This window comes from Triticum urartu, chromosome 3A, assembly GCF_056163025.1.
Source record: "Triticum urartu cultivar PI428250 chromosome 3A, HENAU_Tu73, whole genome shotgun sequence".
NCBI classification, from domain to species: Eukaryota; Viridiplantae; Streptophyta; class Magnoliopsida; order Poales; family Poaceae; genus Triticum; species Triticum urartu.
In genome coordinates, this window is record NC_141875.1 from 409256106 (window position 1) to 409281020 (window position 24915).

Sequence of the window (24915 nt, forward strand, 5' to 3'; positions counted from 1 at the left end):
TGGTAAATCATATCTCCAATTGCAAGCTCGCCGAGGACTGGCGATACGGCAAGGTGCGGTATTCTCGCGCCAACCCTCCGCCCGTGGTAAGCTTTCCTCTCTTTCTTCTTTTTGTTGGTAGACAGCTTTATGATGGCTGGCTTCTGATCGGTCGGTTCTTCTTAGCAGAACCCCCTTCTTCCGCTGACGACCGGGGCAGCAGGGATAGAACGCCAGTACGTCCCCGACCGCACGGTGGACGACGTCGATGACCCGGATTTGGGGGCGGTCGCCATGGAAGACGCCGTCGTGGGGGACGACGCCGAGCCCGGAGGCACAGGGCTTACCGCCAGCTTCGAGGACTGGCTGGATGATGCCGAAGCCGAAGTCGCCCCACGTCGCCAGCCGGCGGCCGACCATCAGGGCGCGGGCTCGTCCATCGCGCCGGCTGCCAGCGGCGGCGCACAGAAGCACCAGGCCGCGTCAACCCTCTTCGGCAGTCGGCCGAAGAAGTCCAAAGCCTCCACCGCGGCGACCAAACGAGATGAGGCGGCCGCGAAAGCGGCCCGCTTCCGCAAGGCGGTGAAGCAGCCTCAGGCGGTCTCAGCGTAAGTTGTCGATTGCCTGGTCGCATGCTCTTCATCGTTCTCTCTTGTTCGAACATTCTTCCTAACCTTTTCCCGCTCGCTGGACAGGGCGCCGCTTTCCCTTGAGCGGGGTCCGGGCGGCTCCGTAGTTGGGCCGACTGGAGGGTCTTCGGGCTCCCGCCGCGTGGACCCCTGTGCCGACCTCAGGGAGGCCACGGAGCGGAACGCCCGTGAGGCGCGGGAGGAGTGTGAGGCGGCGGAAAAAGCGGCCGCCCAGGCGGCGAGGGAGCAGGCCGACGCGGCAGCCAAGGCCCAGGCGGAGGCGGCGACCGCGGAAACAGAGGCGGAGGGTTCGCGCAACCAGCCTCCGCTGCTCGCCATTCCCCTCCGAGCCGTGGCCCCTGACACCCCATTGCCCCTGGCGGAGGAAATCGTCCAAGACCCGCCGCTGATGGAGAGGAGGGAGGACCTCGTGGTCTTCGCGGGGAGAGCGCCGCCGGCAGCGCCAACCGGAGCGGGCCAAGGCGGCAAATCGTCAGCGGCACCAGAGGAGCCGGCCGAGGGTGAGCCGGAGGACGGAGCCGGCTTCGAGGTGCAGCCGGTGACGCGTCGGCGCGCAGGGGGAGGCGCCGCCCCGCCGGAGCTGCGCCGAGTTGCGGGCGCCGGCCAGTCGGCGAGGCTCTGGAGGTGGCCAGCACTGCCACGTCCGAGTGGACTCCCAACGAGGGGACTGGCGAGCTGAATGTGGCGGCTCAAGAGGTCTGGAGCCGGCTTCAAGCTCAAGCCGCCCTGCTACAGCAGTACACCTAGGAGTTCCTGTCGACGCAGGCCGCCATCCGGGTGAGTCTTTCATTCTTGGCCGCTTTGGTCTCTTGATTTCTTCCGTGGGGGCGCGTCAGCGCACCCACTGGGTGTAGTCCCCGAGATTCGGGCCGACTGCTGAGCAGTCGGGTCAGATCTTTCTTGACGACTACCTTATTTCTGCTTCCTGTCTGAACTTCCAGGAATATCATAACTCCCGTGCTGCCGCCTTCAACTCCCAGGCTCAGGAGTTGGGTCGGAAGACCGACGACCTGGCCAGCAACCGAAGTTAGTGCTTGATCTTGTCTGTCTCCTGTGGGGGCGCGTCAGCACACCCACTGGGTGTAGTCCCCGAGATTCGGGCCGACTGCTGAGCAGTCGGGTCGGATCTTCCTTGACGACTTTTTCCTTATTTGTTTTTCTTTCGTCTTTCGTGCTTTCAGGGGCCAACGCCGACTTGAGGAGGGAGCTCAGTGAAGCGCAGGCCGTCCTTCGTACCAAGGATGCTGAGTACGCTGCCTTGGTCCAGGAGCGTGACCGCCTGGCCAAGAAGCTGGCTGACCAAGAGGAGAGCCACAAGGCGGCCCTGCAGAAAGCGCGGGATAGCGAGGCCGCGCTGAAGGCAGAGTTTGAGACCGAGGCGGTGAGCTGGGCTGAGACCCGGCGAGCGCTGGATGAAGGCTTCGGCCGCATCGAGGACTTGATTGACGGTAAGCCGCCTTCCTCGCTCCTCTCCTTCCCCTTGCCGCCTGGTTTTTGGCCTGACTTGTGCTGCTGCCTATTTTCTTGTGCAGAGTACTTTCCCGGCTACTCCGCCTTCACCACCCAAACCATCGAGGCCCATCGCGAGGCGTGCCGTCAGGCGGGGGTCAACATCGCGCCGGACGCGAATCGGGCGCTTGAGGAGCAGCTCTTGGCTGTCCAAGCATGGCTGCAGCCGGCTCACCGGATGCTTCGCCGGCTCCAACGTGCCGGGGCGCAGGTGTTGGCCGCCCTCTGGCCCGGCGAGATGATCCCCCGCACCCCAAGCCTGACTGCCGACTGGCTGGAGGTCGCAGTCGGTCGCTTTGAAGCTTGGAAGGCGTCGGCAGCCTGTCTTGGAGCCGGGCGGGCATTGGAGTTCGTTCGAGCTTGGTACCCAGGGCTGAACCTGGACCAGCTGCGCACTTGGCGGCTGGAGGCCGACCCGGAGCTGGAGGTGCGGCCGGCTATTGCCCAGCATGCTTCGACGATCGCCGAGTGCACCGACATCAGCGTTTTTGCACCTGAAATCAATGATGACGGCGTTGCCCAGCCAGAGGAGTGGTTCGGGCTGAACCCGGCGGTGGGCGAGGACTCCGTAGAGGAGATCGCCTCCAGCGACGAGGGCGAGGATGACGGAGAAGAGGACGGTGAAGATGTCGAGCCGGCTAGTGGAACAACCGGCCGGCCTCAGGCTGACCGTGCCTCCAGCAACGAGGCGCGTGGAAGTGCGCCCTCTGCGGGAGGCGGTGATCAAGCCGAGGTTCGCCAGCCGGCCACTCCTTCAGCCGGCACAACCGTCTCTGCCGACCAGCCCGGCTCGTCGGTCGCTCCGCCAGCTTGACCTGCCGTCTTTATTTTCCCTGCTTGTTGCCTTTTGAACAATCTTTATTAAGCTTTCGCAGTTCCACCCACTGGGGGTGTATCCAAACTATGTTGAATGCTGGCCTCTTGGAGGTCTTTTATGTAAATATTATTATGTGCATGTTTGGTTTCCATTCGCGTATGCTTTTTATCCTTAGGCTTTTTCCTTTGCCGCCTTCCCTCTTTGGGGAGGCAAGTACTCGAGCTTTCTTGGATTGAAGTGAAGTGAATGGAAACCGGCCGGCCGGCTAGTCTCGTAGTCGGTCGGTGGTAGGCGGCAAACCGGCTTTCGTTATATTAGTCCATTGGTCCCTGGCCATTTTTCGTGTGGGCATCCTTTCCTGCTTTTGACTCTTGCCAGCCGGACAGCCGGTTCTTCGAACTGCGACTTTGGCAAGAGCTAAGCCTGGGTGTCGGCACACTACTTGTCTGACCGCGGGTAGGACTTCTAATATAACTCCAGTCGGCCAGTCCCCGGGCCGACTAGTCGAAACCGGTGCCATACGGAACAAGTAAATGAAATGACAAGGTCATAAGCATGATACTTTTCATTCATAGATAAAAGATGGCAGTCCCCGAGCCCTCCTCGGGGGGCCTATTGTCTCGTATTTAGTACAAAAGTTAGCGTGATACATACTGCATTTCAACTGTAAAATCTTCGAAGGAGGTTGGTGTTCCATGGTCGTTCCGACTCCTTGCCGGAGTCGTCTCTCTTTCGTGCCTTCGGCTTCTGCGCATCGATCAGGTAGTAGGAGTCGTTGCCTAAAGCTCTACTGATGACGAAGGGGCCCTCCCAAGGGGCCGAGAGCTTGTGTTGGCCGGCTGTTCGCTGGATCAGCCGGAGCACAAGATTGCCCTCTTGGAAAGATCTTGGCCTGACCTTCCGACTGTGGTAGCGGCGCAAACCCTGCTGGTAGATGGCAGACCGGCTGAGGGCTAACAGCCGGCCTTCTTCCAGCAGGTCGACGCCGGCTTCTCGTGCTTCCTTGGCCTCTGCCTCCGTGTACATGGTTACCCGGGGCGAGTCGAACTCGATGTCGGTAGGGATGATCGCCTCGGCACCGTACACGAGGAAGAACGGAGTGAACCGGTTGACTTGTTTGGGGTAGTGCGCAGACTCCAGAGGACAGCCGGCAGCTCATCGAGCCAACAGCCGGCTGAACGCTCCAGTGGTACGACCAGTCGGGGCTTGATGCCGGAGAGGATGAGGCCGTTGGCTCGCTCGACCTGGCCGTTTGACTGCGGGTGGGCGACGGACGCTAAGTCCAGCCGGATACCTCGGGCTGCGCAGAAACGTGCCAAGGATCCTTAGGCAAAATTCGTGCCATTGTCGGTGATGATGCTGTGTGGCACGCCATACCGAGTTGTTATGTCTGCGATGAATGTAACAGCAGTCGGCCCATTCAGCTTCTTGATCGGCTTTGCCTCAATCCACTTGGTGAATTTGTCCACGGCAACGAGCAATTGCGTCATGCCGCCGAACGCCGTCTTGAATGGGCCCACCATGTCCAGTCCCCAAACGGCGAAGGGCCAGGTGAGGGGAATGCTCTTGAGTGCCGAAGCTGGCATGTGTTGCTTGGAGCTGAAGAGTTGGCACCCTTTGCAATTTTTAACTAATTCTTTGGCGTCATCCAAAGCAGTCGGCCAGAAGAAACCATGGCGGAAAGCTTTGGCGACGAGTGATCTTGAAGCCGCATGGTGGCCTCATTCTCCTTGGTGAATGTCTCTGAGGATTGCAATGCCCTTCTCTTGCTCGACGCACCGTTGGAGGACTCTAGTGACACTGCGCTTGACGAGTTCTCTGTTGACGATTGTGTATGCTCCGGCTCGACGTTGGACTTGTCTTGCCTCTGTTTCGTCAGCCGGCAGATCTTGGTTTACTAGGAAGTTGAGGATGGACTGAGCCCATGACGGATCCACGACTTCTCCTACTGCCAATGTGGCTACTGCCACCAGGGTGGGCGGGCTGGGTGGTGAAATGCTGGAGTCGGCCGCCGGCTGTTGTGTTGGTGCAGTCCCCGGGCCGGCTACTGCAGTCCCCGAGCCGGGTGTGGCAGTCCCCGAGCCGGTTGCCGAAGTCCCCGGGCCGACTACTGAAGTCCCGGGGTCGCCTGCTTGGTTCTTCGAGCCGGACCCGGCCGCGTCAAACAGTTGCTGGATGCGCCGGGTCATGTGGGGGAGTTCTTCGGCCTCCAAGCCATCCAACTCGTCCACGGCCGCCTGGGCGGCACGCAAGTTCTCGAGCGGAGTGGCATAGACCGGGCGGTCGACTCCCAGCATGTCAGCGATGACGGTGCCGCGTTGCTTGGCAATGCCGGCCCGGCATGGCCCGCCCGGGGCCGGCGTGCCGAAGGCGGCGCGGTCAGCTTCGCGCTGGTAGGCCTCAGTGAGGCGTCTCACGGAAGCCAGCCTCCAGCCCTCTGCGAGGAAGGCGAGGCGGCGCGCCTCCAGTGCTTCATCGTCGGCATCAGCCGGGAGGGGGGTGGACAAGTCGAGGGCCGCCGCGTGCGGGGCGTCGTGGGCGCTCTCGTCGGCCGGGCCGCCGTGGCCGACGACCATCACTTCGGTGGTGACAGTATCGCGGCCGTCGGTCCGAGGAAGCAGGTCGTTGTAGATCGCGACGTTGGTGGGGAAGGTGTCGAGGGAGGCCGTGTCGGAGTCGACACGCATCGGGTCGGTGGAGCCAACCGACTCCAGATCCACAGCGGGCTCGCTGGAGACATGGAGCTGGCCGAGGAGGTTGGCGAGGTGGTCGGTGCCCGCATCGGAGGCGAGCTCGTCGGAGATGAGGGTTTCGTCGAGGAGATTGGCGAGGCTGCTCGCCACGCAGATGCTGGTGAAGCCTTGCAGCGCGTCGTGGCAAGCGCCATCGGGCGTGCCGGGCTGGCTACGCTCGTTGGGGAGGAAGAGGGTTCCCGTCCAGAACAGGTCTCCGGACGACGGTGCACCTGGCCCCACGGTGGGCGCCAAATGTCGGGTGGTAGGTGCGACATATGCCAATGGGTGGCTTATCATTGTGGGAGCCAGTAAGACGTCGCCGGTGCCTGGAAACGGGATGAGGCGAAGACATGCATGCCGGCGAATCTTACCCAGCTTCGGGGCTCTCCGTGGAGATAACAACCCTACTGTTGCTCTGTGGGGTCTCCGCATGATAACTAGATGGACAAGTAGCGACACAATGCTCCTTGAGCTGTTCGGTGGGAGGAGGAAGAAGGGCACGGCTAGCTTGCTTCTTCTCCTTGTGTGGTGTCGAAAACTAGTTGGGGGTCCAACCCTTTGCATGGGTGCCCTGGGGGGTTTATATAGGCCTACCCCCCGGGGGTACAATGGTAATCCGACTGGGCGCGGGGCCCAGCCGTCTGTGACTGCGCTCGCCGGCTTCTGCGCCGGCTGCTGGGGCCTGCCGACTGGTGGGTCCCGCCGGCTGCCGGCCCCTTGGTCGACAGGCAGGCCCCACTGTCCAGGACCTGGTCGGCGGCTGGTTACTATTGCTCCATCTTGGTGACGTGGGCTTCGTCGTGGTAGGCGTGGCTACAGTGCCGCCGCCCAGCGGGCGATCGCTGTAGCCTCACCGCGTCTTGTCTCCTTAATGGGGCGTCTCCTTCGAGGAAAATGGCAAGCCGGCTGCGGGGCGCCGGCTCTGTCTTGGGCCGACTGGGGGAGGCGTGGCCGCCTTTGGGTGTCTCTCTGCCCGAAGGGACCCACCGCCCGTGGGCCGCGCTGGTAGTCCGTCGTGGATGGCGTCAGGGTCGGCATGGCAACAGTGATGCGCCGGGCGGGTCATGGTCACCCGTACGGCGCACTGTGCCGATCGTGCTCCGGGATTTGGGGGTGGCATGCTTTACTGTAGCCACGCCCCGTCTCATCGCCGCTAGGTGGATGCAAACTTTGAGGGTACGGTCTCGACCGCTTTATGGGAGCCGGCTTCTTGGAGTCGGCCTCCTCGCGGACGGCTTCTCGAAGTCGGCCCTCCCATGGCTTTCTTCATGAGGGCTAAAGTTGGGCCACCTTCCGATAGCCGGCCTGGGTGACAGCCAGCAAGGGGAAGGCGGCCCCATGTCTTGTATTCTTGAGAGCCGGACGGGCTCGTAATTTTTTCAGAAGGGCCAGGGGAAGCCGGCTAGGTTACCCATGGCTATTTACTCCGACAACCACGACCCCCACGTTTCCACGACAAAGTTACTGCGCGCAGTAAGTTCACAAGAATCCCAACCGTCCGCTCGGGCCACAGCGGATCCGCTCCTGCGCCGAGGCACGGTAATGGCGGGCCCCTCCTACGGGCCTGTCCCGTCACGCACGTAGGCTAGCAGATTGGCCCGGCCGCGCGTTGCCACGTGACGGGCCCAGAACGGGCGGCGGCCTGGAAGCTTAGCCAGCATGCTACTTGGATCCCGCCATGGCGCTCGAAGTACTGTGCAAGTCAGAGTTGGGCAGGTCCGACTCCTTCTAATCGGCCTGGCGGAAATCAAGCAAGAACCATGTGTCGAGCACCCGGAGAGAGAAACTGCTGAGGCTTCACGGCCGATCGTCCGCGGCGCCTCATCAGCTTCAGGGACTACTGTCGGAGTAATGGGCCACGGGTAGGCTAACCCGAGCCCCAGAGCCTTTCAAGACATCGGGGTAGGCTGCGCCCCTCAACATCTCACGAAACGGAGCCGTCTTTAGAGAAGTCGGCGGCAAGGCAACCGACTAGCCACTCGCGGCCGAGTCCCAGAAACGACTTCAGGGTAAGCCGACTCCTGACTGTCGGCTTCCCAAGAAGCCGACCTTGGGGAGTCGGACCGCGACTCCAACAAACACCTTACCCGCCCCTTACCAAGGGCAGGCATGGCCACAGCATGTCGTACCCGGGAGGATCTCCGTGCGGCGTGGCACTGTTGTCGTGCCGGCCCTGACATCAGCACCAGAGGACCGAATCCTGCGCCCGTGATGGTTTGTCTGTACGACCCTGGGGCGGCGGGTCCCACCAGCTAGTGGGACCCCAGGAGACGGCAAGCGCGCCACCAGTTGGACCCGTTGGGAGTCGGCCCCCGGGAGTCGGCCAGCTCCTCCCCCGGGGCCCATGCGCCATTAACCAGATGTGACAGGGAGTGGCGATAGTGATCGCCCGCCAGGCGGCGGGGCTGTTGCCACGACTCCATGACCAAGCCCGCGTCATCAGAAGCACGGCTACAGTAATCAGTAGCCGGCAAGACCCGCCGCGGCGGACGCGGCCTGTCGGCTCCGTACCGAGCCAGCCGGCGGGGCCCACCAGTCGGCGGGCCCCAGCAGTCGGCGGAGAAGACGGAGGCCGGAGGCACTGACGGCTGGGCCCGCATCCAGCCGGATTACCATTGTACCCCTGGGGGGTAGGCCTATATAAACCCCCAGGGCACCCATGCAAAGGGTTGGAATCCATTAGCTCTAGACCAGATCATATAGGAGGGAGAGAGCTAGCCTTGCCCTCTCCTACCTCTAGAAAACAGCTCAAGGAGCAATCGTGTAAACACTTTGCCATAGTGATCATGCGGAGACCCCGCAGAGCAGCAGTAGGGGTATTATCTCCCCGGAGAGCCCTGAAGCTTGGTAAGATTCGTCGGCGTGCATGTCTACGCCTCATCCTGTTTCTAGGCACCGGCAACGTTTTACTCGCCCCCACCATCATAATCCATCCTTTGGCATATGTCGCACCCTACCCCCGACAAGCGGGGAGAGAGCGGTGGCGAGGCGCGGAGTGGGGAGAGAGTGGTGGCAAGGCACAGAGCGGGGAGAGAGCGGTGACAAGGCACAGAGCGGTGGGAGGGCGTTGGCTTTTATAAAGTGCACCGGACGCCGCGTGCCAAAACTAGCACGCGCCTGGACGCTTTTTCCCGTGCGCGCGATCATTTCCCGACGTCCTTGCTATCTCTACTCTCTTCTCTACTGTTATATTTATTTTACATTTAATATTTATCTCTCCTCTCTTCTCTACTGTCATATTTATTTAATATTTAATATTTATCTCTACTACTCTACTCTCTACTCTTTTTTCTACTTTCTTTTCTTTTCTCTACTCTCTACTTCTTATAAAAAACCGAGTTGGTGATGATGGTGTGCCTGCCATCCTACAATATAGACCGTACGATCTATATCTGACGGATAGAAAGCAAACTATGACAATTTTGCAAAGAGAAACCCGCACCCCTCTCCAGATTTGCAGATAAGGCCTTCCCTCGTTCATCCTTTTCTCCTACAAGATAAACTACTCATACAAATGCCTCTTGATGTTCTGTGCAACACATGGGAATCTTGCTAGTTCTAAAAAACTTTCCATCATTTGCCACACTATTGGTTGCAAATGAAGAACCTACCCAAGCACAACGCGACACAGGAGCGACGCACAATTACAAGCTGATATTCTGTTGGACAATGGAGGCTATAACCAATTACTTTTACAGGAACAATAGCAACCAGGAAATTTGAAGGGTAGGTATGAACAAAATTGGAACTGGACATGTACTGCAAAGTGATTCAATACACACATTACCAATCGAGGAGGAAAACGATGGTCGCGGCGGCCTCTGTGCACCATGGTCGGCAACGGGAGTCAGTTCATTGTCCATGACAGTGGTGCTTCTGCGCTTGGCGTCAGCTTCTGGGAAGCAGATCCAAGACCGTGGAAGACGGTGCCGGGGAAGAGGCTCCGTGTACGACGACGACGGTGGACTGACTCCAGTGCGGCGTACGAGCTTGTCGATGAGGCAGATGCGCTGCGGTGGACGAGTGCGCCGATGGAGAAGGGGAGGAGCATGAAGGCTGCAGTGCCGTGGAGAAGTCTATTTTGGTGTGGGGATAGAAAATGGGGAGTATTCAGGTGTACTACTCTGGGTGCCGGGGTGGGGTTGGCTAGGTACGGTGAACCTGGAGTTACGAAAACAGGCCCCTACCAAGCGTAATCCGTAGACCTGTTCCGAAGGTTATGATGGTAACTTTGCACTGCTCGAATCAGGGTCGCGGGAGATTTTCCCGCCGACCTCAAAATTTTGTGACACTGAACTCCCCGTGTGGCGTGTTGGGTGATTGGGCTAAGCAACTAGCGAGTAGTACTAGTAACTACTAGTACTCCCTCCGATTTTATTAACTCTACATATTAGGTTTGACCAAAGTCAACCTTCCTAAAGTTTGCCCAAGTTTATAGAAAAACATAAACATTTACCGTAACAAATATGTATGATGTGAAAGTACATTCAATAATGAATATAATGGTATTTATTTGTTATTGTATATGTTAATAATTTTTGTTATAAACTTTCTAAGAGTATACGAAACTTGACTTTGACCAATGCTAATATGCGGACTTAAATAAAAACGGAGGGCGTACACATTTGTTTTCTTAGTTTGTAGTCAATTAATCATTTGTTGTAATTGTGAAATAAATATATTAGGCTGCTGACTTCGAATGTAATGGTCTATACAATTCAATAGTTACAATCATTGTTGAATTCCAACATGTATACGAGGTCTATAGTACTTCACTATATGCTCAAACTCACATCATCCCAATCAAATGAGAATCTAAATGCATTTCATAGTTATTAATTTGTAGGATGCAACAAAACCAACCATAACTCTACATCATCCATTATAAAAGCAACATTTTGAACACATCCCAATGTGTGAATGAAACGTGTAGAGAGAGCTTGCGAAGATGGAGCAGATAGGGCGGTAAAGATTGTATCTATGTGGACTAGACACTAGGAGACAAACCTAACGAGAGAGAGAGAGAGAGGAAGAAGTTAGGTCTGTGAGATAGATGGAGACATGTAATATACGAGATATGTGTGTGCATCCGGATTCTGTAGACGTCGAAGGAGAAGAGACAATAGGTCTGGTGAGATAATTGGAAAAACACGGGCGAGAGGGGAAGGATCTCGTGCGTTGAAGGATTCTTAATTTTGTGCAGGAGAGAGAGGGATTGGTAATTTTGTGCGGGAGAGAGAGGTGGGGGAGTCAGTCAGCCGTCATGACATCATCCTGCTTCCACATGGCCCCGCATTCTCTAGTGCAGTGTGGTCGCCGCCTTCGATCTCCTCGATGCCCTCTTTGAAGGTTGAGGTGTTGTGCATGCTGGGGTGTAGAGAAACACAAGCGAGAGTGGTCTCCATATAGCCTTGGATGGGGATGAATTGTGTGCTCGGGGGAGGGGGAGTGTGTGTGCGGTGTGTGTGTGTGTGGTATTGGGAGAAATCAAACCTATGGAGATAAATGTGTGTATATGTGACGGAAAGCTACATTCTAAATAGTGTTTTCACGAAGAGATTGTGCGTGTGAGATAGAGAGCGATGTGCGGTCCTTGTGGTGGGCAGGGGCCGGGTGAGGGTGTCAAAATGTGTGCGTTGATGCATGTGTTACATGCGATCATGCGAGGGATGGACGAATCGAGAGAGATGGTTGTTGTGTTACGGATGCTCCTCTCTCTCTCACATACACACACAAGTACAAATAGAAGACCGTTCTCTCATGTATACACAACGTATCAGTATCTGTCTATGTCTCACTCATGCATGATCATTTGCACATTCACACCTCTCTATGTCTCTATCACACGCACACTGTCTCCACATTGCCCTTTCGCCACAACACACATATGGACACATACACACATTCTCTCTCAGTCACACACAAAATCAGTATTAAAAAATCATTATTAAAAAAACTAGGGCGCACCTAAAACATCCAAATCCAAATAGACACAAACTGGAGCTAAATTCAAATATATGGAAATATTGTAGCGTCAAGAACTTTTCTAGGAAAAAAAGTTGAGTAATATAAGGGGATTGTTTTCACACACACAAAAAGGTTCGGTGAGTGTCCTTCGAGCGTGACACGGTGACACATCGTTCGATCGACCACGCGGCCACGGTTCACGTGCTTGCACAAGATTCCATATCATGGCTATGGTAACTAATATAAGCGCTGCCTCAGTCTAATGTTTACGTGTAATAGTACGGTTTTCTTTTAAGTTTGACCAACCCTATATAAAACTAAACTAAGCACCCATACGCGCACTCATGAGTATGCCGCCGCCATTGCGCATGCCGGTGCCCGCCTGCTCCGGCCAACCATTTCTCGCCCATCACCGCCGTGTCACTGCCTTCCCTGTACCATGAAGCCGAAGGCTCGCCAGCTCACGTTGTCTATAGTCCCTCCTCGCGATGCCGCCGCGCTGCCAAGCACGCGAGCACCTGGTGGAGCCGCGTATATGCATGCAGTGTACGAAGAGGAGGATGAGCGCATGCTCCAGCACGCCGATGATGTAACGCCCCAAGACCGGAGCTTCAGATGCCTTCCAGGGTTTCCAGGTTTCGTCGTGTGATTTGTTTGGTCCGTTGCATTTCATCTTTGCATCATGTGCATTGCATCATGTCATCATGCAACCCGTTTTAAAACTCACTAAATAAATTGCATGGATCTTCGGTCCATTTAAACCGAGGGAATTCACATGGTGATTCTCTTTATTACATATCCTCCCGATATTAGGGAGCTATATCAAATCTTCCATTTTTGGATTCACCTATAACACACTTGCAATTTATCACATGCCCTTTTCCGCTTCAAGTTTGGTCCCCAAACCTTTCCAGCAATTTCTTTCGTCACTTCCCCGAGCTCCACCTAAATTCTCAACATTTCTGGTGCACTTCAAAACCCTAGCCCTAGTTCAAACCATTTGATTAAACTCAAATGAGTTTGAATTCATATCTTCGGATCTTGCCACTTCTAATTTTCTCGGACCATGCCCATTTTTAAGAGTCCAGGAAAATTGTCCTCGTGCCCAGATTCCGCCCCTACCGTCTCTTTCTTTTCCTTCTCTTTCTCTGTTTTTGTTTTAAAAAGGAAAAGAGTGAGAGAGGAGGAAAGCCAGCCCAGCTGGGCCTCCCTTCCTCACGCGCCGGCCCAAGGCCAGGCCCAATCAGCAGCCAGCCGCACCCCACTCCTTTTTCTAACCCTAGCCCGATCCCCTCGTCATCTCCCTCTCCCTCGTTTCTCTCCCCTGCCGCCGCCAGGAAGCCAATTCTCTTGATCCCTGGCCTCTCCCTCGACTCCCTCCAGCACCGCCGCACGCCCATAGCCAGCGCCAGAGGAACGCCCGTGCCCGTTCTGCTCCTATCGGGATATGTGCAGCTCCTATCGGGATGTCGGCGCATCGGGTGGTCTTGCTGGACTTGTTTTACCATTGTCGAGGATGTCTTGTAACCGGGATTCCGAGCCTGATAGGGTCTTCCCTCTAGAAGGAATATCCTTCGTTGACTGTGAGAGCTTGTGATAGGCTAAGTTGGGACACCCATGCAGGGATTTGAACTTTCGAAAGCCGTGCCCGCGGTTATGGGCAGATGGGAATTTGTTAATATCCGGTTGTAGAAAACCTGAAGTTGACCTTAACTAAAATACATCAACCGTGTGTGTTACCTTGATGGTCTCTTTCCGGCGGAGTCCGGGAAGTGAATACGGTGTTGGAGTTATGCTTGATGTAGGTTGTTCTAGGATAACTTCTTGATCATAGTTAGCCGTTCGTGCTTTGCCTTCTCTTCTCGCTCTCTTTTGCGAACAGGTTAGCCACCATATATGCTAGTCGCTTGCTGCAGCTCCACATATTACCTTTTACCAGTCCTATAAGCTTAAATAGTCTTGATCGCGAGGGTGTAAGATTGCTGAGTCCCCGTGACTCACAGATACTTCCAAAACCAGCTTGCAGGTGCCGTTGAACCGTGCAGATGACGCAACCAAGCTCAGGAGGAGCTCGATGGAGATCTTGTCCTTTGTGTTGTTTCGCTCTAGTTGATCAGTAGTGGAGCCCAGTTGGGACGATCGGGGATCCGTGTAGCATTTGGGGTAGTCTTCTTTTATTTTGGTTCCGTAGTCGGACCTTGATTGTATCTGGTTGATGTAATGCTTTACTCATGTAATTGTGTGAAGTGGCGATTGTAAGCCAACTATGTATCTTTTCCCTTATGTATTACATGGGTTGTGTGAAGATTACCTCACTTGCGACATTGCTTTCAATGCGGTTATGCCTCTAAGTCGTGCTTTGACACGTGGGAGATATAGCCGCATCGAGGGCGTTACAGATGAGGAGGATCTAGCGTGTCATTATCGTCTCCGCCCGCGCGGAGGAGGCGTGCATGGTGGCTATCGCGGCGGAAGCCGGTCGCGCCCGCGCCGGTCCCGCAAAACGGGTGCGGACACGGAATCTACCTTCGAGACCTTGAATGCCACGTGGATCCTGCAATCTGAAGGAGCAATTTGGGTCAGTCGACTCTTGTGAGCCATTGGGTGCAACATGGATGGCTAGAAGGGCTTCTTCATCCTCCGAAATTCATGCACTATTCATCTTCTTAGCCCGCCACACGCCTAACCGCCTACCGCCGCCCCACCCTCCCCTGAACCGCCTGCCGCCGCCACGGTCCCCCACACCCACGCTATCTGTTTAACCCCGGGCACGATCCATTTTTCCGGTGAACTACATTCCACACCCAACACTCATAAGATAGATCATGGGCACCCTGCCACCCTAATATAGATACTGGGGTAGGTTCTCTGTCGTCTTCTTCTTTCGCTCCGTCGAACTTCTTTCACAAATCGACTGACCCAAATTATACTACTAGTACGAATGTATTAAGTACAGTAGTAACACGAAGATACGAGCATTAGTACCAACTGCAAGAAGAACAGTAGTAAGACATAGTACTAGTAGTACTATACGTACTAAAGAGTTCAAATAACGAGAAAGAATATAAACATAGTTCTGTTGGGGGCTCAGCACAACACACCCCTGAAATAAAACTAAGCAACTAGTCCGTTGACACTGTAGTAGAACCAGCATGAGCGACGACACTGCCACCTTACTCGGAGTCCGAGTTCACGTCCTCGACTTCGTCCTCATCCCTCTTCCTATTTGCCGCCGGTTCTTTTCTTGAATCGGACACTTGGCTCTGCTTCTTCATCCAACCCTTGTAGATATTTTTAAAAAGGTAGGCATCCATTGCTGCATACAGGATGTGATCTTCATCTATTATTTTCGACTCCCATGCATGATGAAACTAGTGGTGTGGTTTCTTCAGTTTAGCGTATGAAGGATCAATCATGGCTGCTTCCAGGGTCAGCATTGAAGGCTGATAGGAGGACACCAGGCTTGCCTTCTGGAGATCGAAGGGGTGGCCTACAACGAGGCCTATCCAACTCAAGACATCCCTGTCGTTCCTAAAGTCTAGAGTAACGAATTTCACTGTTTCGTCCTTGCGAAAGTTCTTAAAATCCTGGCACTCAACGTTGGCATGGCATATGTGGTAGACCAAGCACACGTAATGTACGCAAACCTGGATCACGGCGGGCTTCTTCTTCTCTGCCTCCTTTTGAATCTTCTCGCTTTCCAATGACCCACTCATCCTTTGAGTTTTCAAAGATGCTTCTGAAGCGAGCAAGGCATCCTTTCACCGTCGTAGATCCATGGGTGTAGATGATGATGAACTCATCGCTGGTGATGGCTCTAACCTGGTACTCAGCGGCGACCATGGAGGTTTAGGAGGACATTGATTTTGGAGGAGGGTTAGGAGAATTTGAACTGGTGTGATGTGAAAGGATGGGACGACTTGGAGCAAACTATTGTAAGGTAGAAGACGGGGATGAGTAGGGCATGAGAACGACGTGGGGTTGTTGGCTTGCCCGGTGGATAAACGGCTGCAAGCCCCCAAAGAGTTGTTGAGTACTATGCGGGACCCACTAGATGTCATGTCTACTAGACTCATATCGTAGGCCTGACGGTATAGCTTCTGCCTGTTCGCATGCCATGCCGGCGCATGCATGTAACTTCACTTAATTCCCTCAACCATCGCGCCTCCCATGACCTACGCCTCCCTCGCGCGATCGCGCCCTTTGAGACTTCGACCAGCTATAAATGAACAATTTTTTGCCTACTCCGCATGCATGATACTCCCTCTGGTCCTTTTTACTTCCATCAACCGTTTGCAAAGTTTTTGACCAAATTTATACTAAAAATATCAATATCTACAATACTAATAATAATTAGTATAAAAACTACATTTTATAATGAGTATAAAAATATTGATTTGACATTGTCAATGTTGATGTACATTTTTCTATAAGTTTGGTCAAAGTAGAGGTACATTGACTTCGGACAAAACTTAAGTGCACAATTGTAGGATCTAGAAGTAGATGTGTCTAGAGGGGGGTGATTAGACACATAGTGCTAAAGTTGCAATTTTTAAGCTTTTTCGGTTTAAGTGCAGTTTAGGCACAAATTCAATACACACAATACATATCAAGCAAGCATGCAAAGAGTATATGAGCAGCGGAATGTAAAGCATGCAACTTGCAAGAATGTAAAGGGAAGGGTTTGGAAAGATCAAACGCAATTGGAGACACGGATGTTTTTCCCGTGGTTCGGATAGGTGGTGCTATCCTACATCCACGTTGATGGAGACTTCAACCCACGAAGGGTAACGGTTGCGCGAGTCCACACAGGGCTCCACCCAAGGGCAACGGTTGCGTGAGTCCACACAGGGCTCCACCCACGAAGGGTCCACGAAGAAGCAACCACCCACAAAGGGTCCACGAAGTAGCAACCTTGTCTATCCCACCATGGCCATCGCCCACGAAGGACTTGCCTCACTAGCGGTAGATCTTCACGAAGTAGGCGATCTCCTTGCCCTTAAAAACTCCTTGGTTCAACTCCACAATCTTGTCGGAGGCTCCCAAGTGACACCTAGCCAATCTAGGAGACACCACTCTCCAAGAAGTAACAAATGGTGTGTAGGTAATGAACTCCTTGCTCTTGTGCTTCAAATGATAGTCTCCCCAACACTCAACTCTCTCTCATAGGATTTGGATTTGGTGGAAAGAAGATTTGAGTGGAAAGCAACTTGGGAAGGCTAGAGATCAAGATTCATATGGTAGGAATGGAATGTCTTGGTCTCAACACATGAGTAGGTGGTTCTCTCTCAGAACAAATGAGTTGGAATGGTGTGTGTGTTCTGATGGCTCTCTCACTGAATGAGAAAGAGGTGGAGGGGTATATATAGCCTCCACACAAAATCCAACCGTTACACAGTTTTCCAATCTCGGTGGGACCGAATCATAAAACTCGGTCTGACCAAAATAGTAAACCTAGTGACCGTTAGGAATTTCGGTGGGATTGACATGCAACTCGGTAGGACCGATTCGGTTAGGGTTGGGCATAACGTAATCTCGGTGAGACCGATTACACAAACTCGGTGAGACCGAGTTTGGTAATTAGCTAACCAGAGAGTTGGTCAGGCAAACTCGGTGCGACCGATTTGCTCTTTCGATGGGACCGAGTGGAACTCGGTGAGACCGAAAAGTTACAAAGGGGAAACACTGAGTTTACATTGCAATCTCGGTGGGACCGAGAATATTACAATAGGTAACAGAGAGTTTGCAATCCCATCTCGGTGAGACCGAGATCCTTATCGGTAGAACCAAATTGCTAGGGTTTGGCAGTGGCTAATGACAAGTGAAACTCGGTGGCGCCGGATGGGAAGAATCGGTAGGACCGAGTTTGGCTTAGGGTTTAGGTCATATGTGGGTATGGGAAAGTGGTTGAGGATTTTGGAGCATATCATTAAGCACATGAAGCAAGAGGCTCATTAAGCAACACCTCATCCCTCCTTGATAGTATTGGCTTTTCCTATGGACTCAATGTGATCTTGGATCACTTAAATGTAAAAAGAAGAGTCTTGAGCCTGAAGCTTTAGCCAATCCTTTGTCCTTTGCATCTAAGGAGTTCCCACAACCTTTAGTCCATGCCACTCCATTGTTGAACTTATCTGAAACATGCTAGATAGAAGTGTTAGTCCAACAAGAGATATGTTGTCATCAATTATCAAAACCACCTAGGGAGCACTTGTGCTTTCAACAATGCAGACTAGTTCCTCCGTCCAGGTGCGTGCCATGTCGTATCTAGTCATAACAACAAGGTTAACTATTAGAGTACACTACCTCCCTTCTACTCTTACCAAGATAGAGGCGGTGGAATATTTTTTGTAGTGGTTTCTAGAGTTTGGAATCCATCTTCAGGAACCTTCGCCGCCACCGGCAAGAATGCAAGGAGATGAACCAGAAAGGAAATGAGGCTGGAATGAGTAGTTCCGTATTTTATACAGTGCCACAGGTGGGTAAATATCTGCTATACAGTACCTTCGGTGGCAAGGCCATGTCTCTATGCACACACATCTCAGCCGTTGGTTCCAAGTAGATCGGACGGCTCACGTTGTCCAGAGGCAGACATACCATCACCACCAACTGAGATTTTTATAGATGTGGTCATGCATGCATGTGGTGTAATTAATGCATCTGTTTACACATTTTTTAGAAAAATGAGAGTACTAATTAAGTACTTTTGCAAACTACGGAATTAATTCCACCATTCATCATCTACCTTGGTTGAAGAGATTTTCAAATTAAGCCCTATAAACCGGAAAGTAGGGAGTACCACATTACCACCACTATTGCCAGCCTTAATCATCACATGTAATAATTTAGTGCAACTTGAAATCTGAAAGCGTGCTTGACTCTCCTTCTCCCTCCAGCAGTCCCACCACTCCACCCTGTGTGGAATAAATCTGCCTGCATGACTCTCCTCCCCCGCGCTCATCCAATCCGTTCTGACCAGCAATATTTACACCCCTCCCCTCACCCGTAATTTACTCTAACAAATATGCCCACGTAGCTTCTTCAGTTACTTAACTATAGGTGCATTGGGTCACTAACATCTAGGCCCAACAGGCATCTGGCCCACATGTCAGTGACTCAACTAGACCTGCAGTTCAGCGAGTGAAGCTTAGTCCATATATTACGTAGGTGTGCCATTGCTCGCTATAAATACTGCGCCTCCCACGGCATTCGAGAGAATGCTCACGTACATCGCTATCTCCTCCCCATCCCTCTATGTCGAACACCATGGCATCCCCCTCCCAAGCCCTAGGCGCCCCTCGCTGCACCGCGCGGACGGTCATGCGTCGTTGTTCCGTTCCTCGCCGCCACTAGCCGAGGAGGACGCGACGCCATTACGTTCCTCGCCACCACTAGTCGAGGAGGACGCGTCGGCATTCCGCTCCTCACCGCGACGCGTCGAGGTGGATGCGTCGGCGTTCCCAATCTCACCAGCACGCGCGTCGGAGGACGCGTCGGCTCCCCACTACGAGGAGAACGCCGCGCCGCCGCCGAGCCCCCAACCTTGAGGAGCTTTGGAAAGAAATGGTTGTCGCCTTGTGGGAGGCCTTGCCTGCGGCAGAGCATGCCAAAATAGAGGCGGAGAAGAAGGCTGAGGAAGAGAAGCGCACCGTGGGGCAAGCTACCTGGCAGGACTATGTTGCGTCCAAGAGTGTCAGGCAATTGGCTCTTTGGCAGAAGGCTCATGCGAGGGCCATGAGGGTGGCGGAGGACGCCCGTGCCAAAGCCCTGAGTGCAGTTGGGACCAAGCGCCTCATCTACGATTGGCGGTATGTGGACCGGGTGCACGCTTCCAGCGAGGAGGAGTACCTGTTGGTGCCGGATCACCACACTGGTGAGATCGAGCTCGCCCACCGGCAAGCTGCCAATCAGCACATCGCGAGTTGCGAGGCTGAGGAAGAGGTGTTGTGTCGGCGTGCTGGGAAACGACCGCGCACCAGGGCACTCATGGCGCGCCGCAAGTGCTCCTGCGAGCGTCATTGCTTTTATTAGGAATATAATTTAGTTTGTTAAGGTGATCTCATTAGTTTTGGGACGCAAATGATAAATCCCCAACGTTTGGGAATTATTAGCATCCTTAATTAAGTATGTAAAAGGAAAAGTTTGGAAACCTTGTGTATCCGTACGCATTTTGTAAGTACGTGCATATGTCACATGCACTAATATTTTATCAGTTAAATGTTTGGTCAAAATTTAGCACAAATTAAAATGGCGACGAATAAACCAGGACAGAGGTACTTGTAGTAGTTTAGAAGCCCAAATAAATGAGTGGGGCGCCTTAATATTACTCTCCACTGTGACTAGTCTTATTGGAAAAGCCGGGGAAGAGACGGCTTATTTTCTAAGCCGCCAAAAGAACTGGCCCTAGGAGTGGTAGCTAGGGATACTAGGAGTAGTAGCTAGGGATCGAGTGTGCGAGATGAACCGGAGAAAGAAAATGAAGAGAGATGAAATGCAAAAAAGACGGAGGGATGTGATGGTTGCTTGTCCGTTTATTTTACCAGGCCACTTATTACTGGGAGTGGTTGGGTTTTGTGATATGACGGCTTTACTTCTGCGCCATGAACAGGGTGAGACTCGCATGCAGCGCTGCCCTCTACACTAGTACTACATCAGTCGTGGTTTATTAGTCCCCCATTGAATTTGACTGAAGATTTAATTAACAAAATGTTAGTGCATGTCAACAAAAACTATATCGTTGGATTCATATTTGAACATAGTTTTCAATGATATAATTTTAGGTGACATGCATCAGCATTTATCATACTATATATAATGTTAGTACAATTTTTGGTCGTACTAATCTATAGTAAGGTGCCCGTGCGTTGCACGTAACAGTGAAATGCATTGATCGAGGAGTTGTTTATTTTGACAAGCGATGTGGGGGTCATCTCATGTGTAACGGGCATCGATAGGTTTCTTCGGATATTATTTCATCTCTAGAGCTCACAAACATAAGGGTGAAATAGATAAAAAAGTATCATTTGCAAACAAAAGCGTTCAACTATTCAACCTGCATCCTAAACTTGTGAAGAAATAACACTTATTGTGCTTTGCAAGTAATGATCTTTAAGAATTAGTTTTTGAGTATCGGTTGATATACATGTTGGCTACAGATGACATGGCACTTTCATATAGTCAACAGTTAGCTATACTATTAAGTATTAACCATGCCCTTATACACCTGGACGGAGGGAGTAAATCAGGATAACTTGGAAGGGGGCAGAGGGGATGTAAGAAATGGTTCATCATAAGTCTTTCACCAGTACTGTAGTAAAAATTTCATACATGGAAGATTCCAGACTAAACCATAAATGGATACACTTTTATTCATGCATGATACTCCAATAGAGGAAGATCATGCATGGAAGTCTCCACATGCTTAGACAGTGGATTACATGGAGCGCAGACTAATGATCAACATTTAACTTGGTAATGCATATGTCCAAGTGAACCTCCTTGGAGTCCCCATGCACATTGTTGGGGGTCAAATCATACCATGTGTCTTCCATGTCCACATCGGCAGGAAGGTCCCAGCTCGACACAGTCCTAGTCAGCTTGGCGTAGCCAGTGTCGCTGCCCACATACCTCCGAGGGGTAGTAATAGTGAGCACGCACCCGTACATCGGCCTTGTGTCATTGTCAGCATTAGCGGCGTGGCCCCTGCCGCACACTACAGAGACGGGGCGGCAGCCTACGCGGGCCTCACCGGTGCTCACAATCAAGAGGAAGACTCTGCCATCCTACTCCGAGACTAGCAGGCGGCGGTGATCCTCCAGCGACTCCGGCACGATGAACGGGTAACACATCTCGTACTTGATGTTCTCCGCCAAGGGCCAATACTGATAGACGGACGGCCGTGTGAGGTGATGCACAAGGTCCGTCGGTGAGCCCCAAAACGGCATCGGGCACTCATAGCAGTAGACGAAGGGCTCCATGGAGGCATTGACCATGTTGTCCATGAAACGGGAGTGGGTGTAGGGGACAGTGTGCCAGTTGAATATGTGAGCAAGTTACTACGAGATTTAGTCTGAATAAGCACAAAATAAATCATGACGGCTATAACAGAGATTAAACTAATCATGTGGACTAGCATAGTAGATTAACAGATCGAATCTAGGACACAGACTAGAAACATGAATTCTACCACGATTTCGAACAGGAAGGACAAGAAACACATACGGTGCAACGGGAGCAGCACCGTTGGCATTGAGGTTGTCGCCCATGTCATTGAGGAAGAGGTTGCCGAGGTCAGGGAAGAAGTCTTCGTCGGTGAAGTCGTCGCTACCAGCAGTCGCGAGAGTGCACTCCCCAAATTTCAACAGCGCCCACCGGATGGAGCGCAGGAGGGAGTGGCTATAGGGGACATTGGGCGGCCGAATGGAGCGCAGGAGTAGCACACGAAGCAGTAGATGGTGCTCCTCCCTAGTCTCTATCTCTACTCTTATCTCTACCTCTACTACTCTTCTTTATTTTTTATAATATACTACTATCAAATCGAATAGTACTGCGCCGCCCGCTACACGCCCGGCTGAACACGCCTCCTCGCCTCCATCAAACCCCTCCGTTAGAGCATCTCCAATGTATGGAGGCAGTGCAACCTCTAAGTTGGGCCCCACGTTAGTGCCTCTAAGCATGAATGAAAGTTCCACGGTGTATAAAGATTTTAACATGCCTCCAAGGTGGAGCCCACCATAAGCCTACAACAAATAAAAAAATCCAAGTTACAACTTCTCATCCGCGTGCATGCAGGTCTCTTTCCTCCTCTCTTCTTTTCTTCCACTTGTTTATTCACTTGGAGGGTGCCTCTAGTGTTGGAGGTGACGCTAAGCATAGAGGCGGACAAACTAAATCGTGCAGTGTATAGAGGCAGACTAGAAATCCTTAGAGGCGTCCTTAGAGGCGCAAAAACATCACATTGTGGATGCCCTTAAATCCGCATGCAAACCGAGAAATCTACTCCGGCCCGCGGGAGGAAATTTGTCGATTGCCGTTGGAGAATAATAGAGTCACGTCCAATCCATTTGAGTTAATTGCGTGTATGATTCTCCCTCTATAAAAAGTTAATTGCCTCCTTAATCTTGTATTCTAAGTACTCTGTGTGTTCCACTATCAGTACAGTGTACATTACTTGCATTGAAGTTTGTAACTATTTTAGATTAGAATATACTAATCCTCCGGTGCTAGTAGTAGAGCAGAGTCCTGCTCCACTACTACTCTAGTCAAGCAGGTTAGGACATAGTAGTAGGTACTGTAGGGAGTACCAGTACTGTGACGACTCAAGCAAGATGTGTGACATCGATATGACCGTACGCTGCTCGTACGTGTCTCGTAAGTCAAGCGGTGTGCTATAGTCATCATCACCTGTCCACTTCCCGCAGCACATATTCGCTTCTCCATCCTTATCCGCACATAATCGTCCAATCTTCCATCCCCGCTAAGGCACCTCCCCCCTCTTCCGAAACCCAAGCACCAACAATGGCAGAACCGAGCAGCATCCGTCGAAAGAGTGGCTGGAATTCGCTCCCCACAGAGGTAATCAAGCTCATTGTTTTCATGTGTGGACAATCTCAATATCATGCCACTCGCCGCATGCTCGTCGGGGCTGTACCGTTTACTCAAAGCCCTCAGGCCGGAGCTTTTTAAGCCAGCTCCTTGTTTGCTGATGCCGCCTGATCTTCAGAAACGGCGTGTCACGCAGCATAACGATCGTAGGGTGGCGAGCATCAACCCTCTTGACTGCGATCCAATCCCCATCACCCTTAACTACATTAACGGTATGTACTGGGTCGGCATGAACACGTCTTGGATGGTGCTCGTCGATGGTGGCGGCAGCTGGATGCTCGTGGAGGTCTACACCTGGCGATTGACCCCCCTTCCTTCGATTAACACTGCACTGCTTTGGCACCGCGGCCCAGAATACTCGGAATCTTACAGTAGTCGACATGATACCAAGTTTGATTTGCTCAAGGTTGTAATCTGCCAAGTGACCACAAGATCTGTGAATTATAAATAGTTCAGGCTAATTGCGTTCTTCAACCGCGGTCTCGCCTATCTGACATGTCATTGCGGTAAGTGGATAAATAGGCACGTCCATCGCAGGATCATACATCCTCCATGGTTCTCTGATGCCATTGAACACAAGGGCTTCATTTACGCTGTCAACTCCTTCTATGGGTGGACGTATTGCTGGCCTACTCTAGTCATCGCTGCAAACGGCGGTTACAGCAGTATGTTACTTTCCTATGATATCATGATGGCTTGCTTATATTACTGTCAACATTTACTGAAAAAATATTCATGCTCATAACATGCTATTCTTAAGATTGACTACATTAAGAGCCCTTTTTATTTGACTCCAACTTGATATGATGTTGTAGGCCGCCTGGTGTCCCTACCCTTCCTAATCCCTGAACCTTTCAAAGAAAAGCGACATGGTAGTTGCAGGTGGTTCCTGGCTCGATCAGACGATGGTGAATGATTGATGATCGTTCGCACGTACCAGACGTGCTGTTTTGCGGAATACAATCACAGTCATTGCAAGGTCTTTGAGTAGGATCCCGGCTTCTCTGGGCCTTCAGGACTTTTTGACTGGACGCTGGTAAGTAGCCTTGGTACACGCTCTCTGTTTCTCCGACTGAATTATCCTATTAACCAGGAGATAACCGACGACAAGGATCATGATGGCAGCGTGGTTTTGTTCATCAGGAAAAACTGTGTGTACACAGCATACCATGCGTCTCTGCGTGCACACAACCTTGATATGTGCCGCCACGCTCTGCAGCCCAAAGTAGGAGAGAGGGTCGCAAGTATCAGACTTTGACCTGCTGGCTGGAGTTTCCCCAGTCAGGCACCCATCTGGTTCAAGCCGTCAACCAATCTCCACAACTTAATAAATAGTAATGTCTAATTGGGCCAGTTAGTTAGATGCGTACAGTTGGTGTAGTAGGATCTTTATTTAGTTTGTGCATACACTTGTTCTTTTTTCTTAGCCCTTTTGTAATGATGGCTGATGTTTGGTGTGGAAGAGAGAGCTGCATCTTTACTCTTCCGGCCTGCTTACTGCTTCTGTTGCACCCCCAGCCTTGGTTGCTGCTGTTGTTGTTTTCAATGTACAATTAGTAGTATATTTCATCTGTTGGTTGAATAAATGTGTTGTTAGAATGACAAACACAATGTTTTGGAAGTCATTGCATGGTGCGATCCTTTAGTGCCCCGT